Below are 5,000 nucleotides of genomic sequence, written 5' to 3'. Positions count from 1 at the left end.
GCATACCCCTGGAAAAATCCGAACTTTAACTTTTTCCATTGAATTACATGTTAAATGGTGTAAAATGGAAAAAAGGGCTGTTTTGGTGATTTTAGCGAGGTTTTAGCTAGTTAACCTTGTTTTGATTTAAAACTGAAAAATTTTTGCATACCCCTGGAAAAAACCGAACTTTAACTTTTTCCATTGACTTACATGTTAAATTTTTTGCATACCCCTGGATTTTCGATGATGACTCATTATAACGGAAGAACGAGGTCGATTCACGGTACCAAATCTTTTGGACATTATCAGCATTAGGTCAACTAATGATTGCGTAATTTTGATCGAGTTCGTGCTGTTGGTACCAGAGGAAATCGCCTTTAATGGTTGAGCCCATAAAAGCAATGAGAATGTTCGAATTGGCGCGATTTTAGGCCACTTGCGTTTAGTAATTTAGGTCATTAATAAGCGCATGCGATAGTCGGCACTACTGGGATATTACCCCGAAAAACATGATCGCGATTGACCTTATGGTTCAAAAGTTATTGGGTGTCAAAAATAGACACGGACTTAGTCTAATTTTCAGAAAAAGAGGTTTTAGATCACAACCAGATTTATTGTGTTATATGTGGTGAGTGTAGTTGCTGAATTGAGAGAAGCAACCATCAGTAGTTGATGGGGAGGTAAGTGATTGTCTACGGTTATGGATAAGTCAATGCATCAAGCAGTGGTATGGTCCAGACTGTAGCTGTTCACGCATCTATTCCTGTTATTCTGTTGATGTTTGGTGGTTGAAGAGACGGGCCTGAATGGGTTTGGATCGTCAATCATCTTATCACCACACACTATTATACAAAGGTAGAGTACCTGCAAGACCTAAGGTCTTCCTTGGTACGACTGACAATATCTATGAGAGTTGGGCTTTAATGCTATCAGACTTCATATCTTGCATATATGTTCAAACTAGTCACTCAACAGAGTGAGCAGTATTAGTATTGAGCTCTGCTTGTGCAAAGCAGACCGCAAATTGATCAAAGAAATTGGTATCAAGCGGTTATAATACTATGCTGTTTAGTTGACTTGCAAACGTACCCAGCAATGGTTACTCCTGCTAGATATGCTTGCATATTCTAGTGGAAGAAGATGGATTCTAAAGAGATTTCTGCGGAATCATCTTAATGCACGACATAAATCTCGATACCTCATTAAAGTTAGCATCCACTTGCTGGTTGTTATCTGAGGATATCGTATTTATAGCTGCAAAACAACTTGTTTAGCATTTTACTTTGCTAAAACATCAAGTTACCTGGTTGATCCTGCCAGTAGTCATATGCTTGTCTCAAAGATTAAGCCATGCATGTCTAAGTACATACTGTTTATAAAGTGAAACCGCGAATGGCTCATTAAATCAGTTACGGTTCCTCGGATATTCTTTTTTACATGGATAACTGTGGTAATTCTAGAGCTAATACATGAACAAGTGTTCCAACCTCAGCTTGCTGACGGAAGGATCGCATTTATTAGTACAAGACCAATGATTCTTATTCACCTAGAACCCTGTTCAGTGATTTCGGTCGCTGTCTAAGGACTAGCAGTGGGGATCTTAGCAACTTCGGTTGCATTTCTTGTGATGACTCTGAATAACTGAGCAAATCGTATGGCCTCTGAGCCGACGATGTATCCCTCAAGCAACTGCCTTATCAACTGTCGATGGTAGGTTATGCGCCTACCATGGTTGTAACGGGTAACGGGGAATTAGGGTTCGATTCCGGAGAGGGAGCCTGAGAAACGGCTACCACATCTAAGGAAGGCAGCAGGCGCGCAAATTACACAATCCCAGTACGGGGATGTAGTGACGAAAAATAACAATACGGGACTCTATTGAGGCCCCGTAATTGGAATGAGTACAATTTAAATCCTTTAACGAGGATCTATTGGAGGGCAAGTCTGGTGCCAGCAGCCGCGGTAATTCCAGCTCCAATAGCGTATATTAAAGTTGCTGCGGTTAAAAAGCTCGTAGTTGGATTTCAGTCGAACCTATGGGGTCCACTGATTAAAGGGTTAGATGGTGATGTTAGGTTTCTTGCTTGTGTCTACGGATGCTAGCTTGAACCTTCATTCCTCTTTCCTGGTGGTTACATTCATAGTGTTTAGACAGAAAATTGCTCGATATTTGCTATCAATGCTCTTTACCGAGTGTTGATTCAAGCGATCGAGACTTTTACCTTGAAAAAATCAGAGTGCTCAAAGCAGGCGTCCAAAACCTCGAAAGAGGTGCCTAAAAACGGTATGGTCAACCATCTATATGATGCGTACCACTACCTTAACTTGAATGATCTTGCATGGAATAATGGAATAGGACCTTGGTTCTATTTTGTTGGTCTTAAGAATCCAAGGTAATGATTAAGAGGGACAGACGGGGGCATTTGTATTGCGGCGCTAGAGGTGAAATTCTTGGACCGTCGCAAGACAAACTACAGCGAAAGCATTTGCCAAGAATGTTTTCATTAATCAAGAACGAAAGTTAGAGGTTCGAAGGCGATCAGATACCGCCCTAGTTCTAACCATAAACGATGCCAACCAGCGATCATTCTGAGTAACTAATTTCATGACTCGAATGGAAGCTTCCGGGAAACCAAAGTTTTTGGGTTCCGGGGGAAGTATGGTTGCAAAGCTGAAACTTAAAGGAATTGACGGAAGGGCACCACCAGGAGTGGAGCTTGCGGCTTAATTTGACTCAACACGGGAAAACTCACCCGGCCCGGACACTGAGAGGATTGACAGATTGAGAGCTCTTTCTTGATTCAGTGGGTGGTGGTGCATGGCCGTTCTTAGTTGGTGGAGTGATTTGTCTGGTTAATTCCGATAACGAACGAGACTCTAGCCTACTAAATAGACTTGCAGTTTACACTGCAGTACTCCCCCTTAGTCAACCTGTGGGTGGTAGTATCTCTTGATGGTTTCGGCTGTTGAGGGCTCTGCTGCTATTAGCCTACAGAATTGGCTAGGGTAAGGATGCTGTAGCACTGTAAGGACTTCTTAGAGGGACAAGCGGCGCTCGCAGCCGCACGAAACAGAGCAATAACAGGTCTGTGATGCCCTTAGATGTCCGGGGCCGCACGCGTGCTACACTGAAGTGGTCATCGTGCATACTGTTTCCTGCTCCGAAAGGAGTGGGTAACCGCTTGAACCCATTTCGTGATGGGGATTGGGCATTGTAATTATTGCCCATGAACGAGGAATTCCCAGTAAGCGTGAGTCATTAGCTTGCGTTGATTACGTCCCTGCCCTTTGTACACACCGCCCGTCGCTACTACCGATTGAATGATTTAGTGAGGACTTCGGACTGGTCAATCCAGACCATTGGGAAACTAGTGGTCGGATTGTGCTGGAAAGATGTTCAAACTTGATCATTTAGAGGAAGTAAAAGTCGTAACAAGGTTTCCGTAGGTGAACCTGCGGAAGGATCATTAACGTATTACCCTCTTATTATAAGAGAAATACAACCTTCAAACAATCAAACACTCTGCATAGTGATATTGTAGATGCTAATATGGTGAATGCAATTGAATTGTATTTGCATTAGAGTCGCAATTGTGAATGTTTAATGCAAACATTTAGCCATTGCAACATGATTCTAACTTGCATTACATTCGTTCATTCATACATCCATCTTTCATTATCCAATGCAACAAAGAGTGAGGGTTATCTAACGATAGCCATAATTTCTTTTTGCAAAACAATTGTAGTTTATAATGAAAAGCCTGTCTTGCTACATACTTGGTACCTGTTCAAGTCTTCAGCTTATGCTGACGGCAAGGTTTAAAGAAGGAAGTTTTACACTTCTTCGCCTAACTAAGTAAAGACAACTATGGTTTTTATAAACTGCATACAATTGTTTTCAAACCCTCTCAATGCAGATTTAGGATACTTATTAAAAGTCCCACGGTGGCAAAGATACATCTTCAAGCGGTGGATCACTCGAATTACCAATCGATGAAGAACGTAGCTAGCTACGATAATCGGTGCGAATTGCAGGACACGCCGAGCACTTGAGCTTCCAACGCACATTGCGGCTTTCGGGTCTTTTCCGAGGTCACATCTGTCTGAGAGTTGAGATGTAAAATAATCAACAAAACACTTGCATACTACCATATATGCATTGTTTTGAGAGGATTGTATATTTATATGCATGAATCTTGATGTTTTATTCCTTTTCTTAATTGCAATTCGTTGCAATTTAGTAAGGAGAATCTCAAATCTACTTGTTTCACATGATAAATTTTGTGTACAATGCATATTTCATCTCTGCAAGCAGTATATATGAATAGATACTAGCATGAGATTCTAAGGTTAGTCGCCTATCTGACGACGCTAAAGTCGTATTGCAGATAACTATGGTGATCAACTAACCTGTTAACTGATGAATCTTCTTGCACTTGTATAAATCGTACAAATAGTAGCTATTTCATGCTGTTAAAGCAGACCTAAGAAGTAATGCAAAGGCAAAATTTGTGCAAACATTAAAGTAGATTTACGTTGCTTGCTTGCAAACAACACAAATAAACATTAATCAACTTAATCAATATTTTTGATCTCAGATCAGGTGAGGTTACCCGCCGAATTTAAGCATATAATTCAGCGGAGGAAAAGAAATCAAATGAGATTCCCTGAGTAACGGCGAGTGAAAAGGGATGAGTCCGGCGCAAAGGTTTTCCATTGAAAGGTGGAAAGCGGTGCTGCGTAATGGCTAGAGTCACGATTATTTCAACTAAATCTGCAAGTCCCTCTGACAAGGGCCCTCTTCCCAGAGACGGTTCTAGGCCGGTGGCAGATCTTGGTTAATGGAATATCGATTACTGGCTTTAGTCGCGGATAGAGTCAGATTGCTTGAGAGTGCAATCCAAATTAGGAGGTAAACTCCTCCTAAGACTAAATACGATGGTAATATCGATAGCAAACAAGTACCGTGAGGGAAAGTTGCAAAGTACTTTGAAGAGAGAGTTCAAAAGGACGTGAAA

At 41.4% G+C, this 5,000-nt stretch overlaps 3 non-coding genes across 3 annotated transcripts in view; all 3 read left to right on the top strand.

The window, feature by feature from the left end:
- Positions 1 to 1,282: 1,282 nt before the first annotated feature.
- LOC149092865 (small subunit ribosomal RNA) lies at positions 1,283 to 3,452 on the top strand. The gene has a single exon (XR_016200537.1). It is a non-coding gene; the product is annotated as a small subunit ribosomal RNA (ribosomal RNA).
- Positions 3,453 to 3,940: 488 nt separating this feature from the next.
- LOC149092864 (5.8S ribosomal RNA) lies at positions 3,941 to 4,095 on the top strand. The gene has a single exon (XR_016200641.1). It is a non-coding gene; the product is annotated as a 5.8S ribosomal RNA (ribosomal RNA).
- Positions 4,096 to 4,571: 476 nt separating this feature from the next.
- The window catches only part of LOC149092863 (large subunit ribosomal RNA), a 4,169-nt gene continuing 3,740 nt past the window's right edge, over positions 4,572 to 5,000 (top strand). The window contains exon 1 of the ribosomal RNA XR_016200606.1: positions 4,572 to 5,000. This exon is cut by the window's right edge and continues 3,740 nt beyond it. This is a non-coding gene — a ribosomal RNA (large subunit ribosomal RNA).

This window comes from Tetranychus urticae, unplaced genomic scaffold, assembly GCF_039701765.1.
Source record: "Tetranychus urticae isolate SD_2017Ah unplaced genomic scaffold, NJAU_TeUrti_SD_1.0 Scaffold_5, whole genome shotgun sequence".
NCBI lineage: Eukaryota > Metazoa > Arthropoda > Arachnida > Trombidiformes > Tetranychidae > Tetranychus > Tetranychus urticae.
The sequence above is the reverse complement of the archived record's forward strand: the minus strand, read 5'-3'. Positions and strand labels throughout refer to the sequence as shown.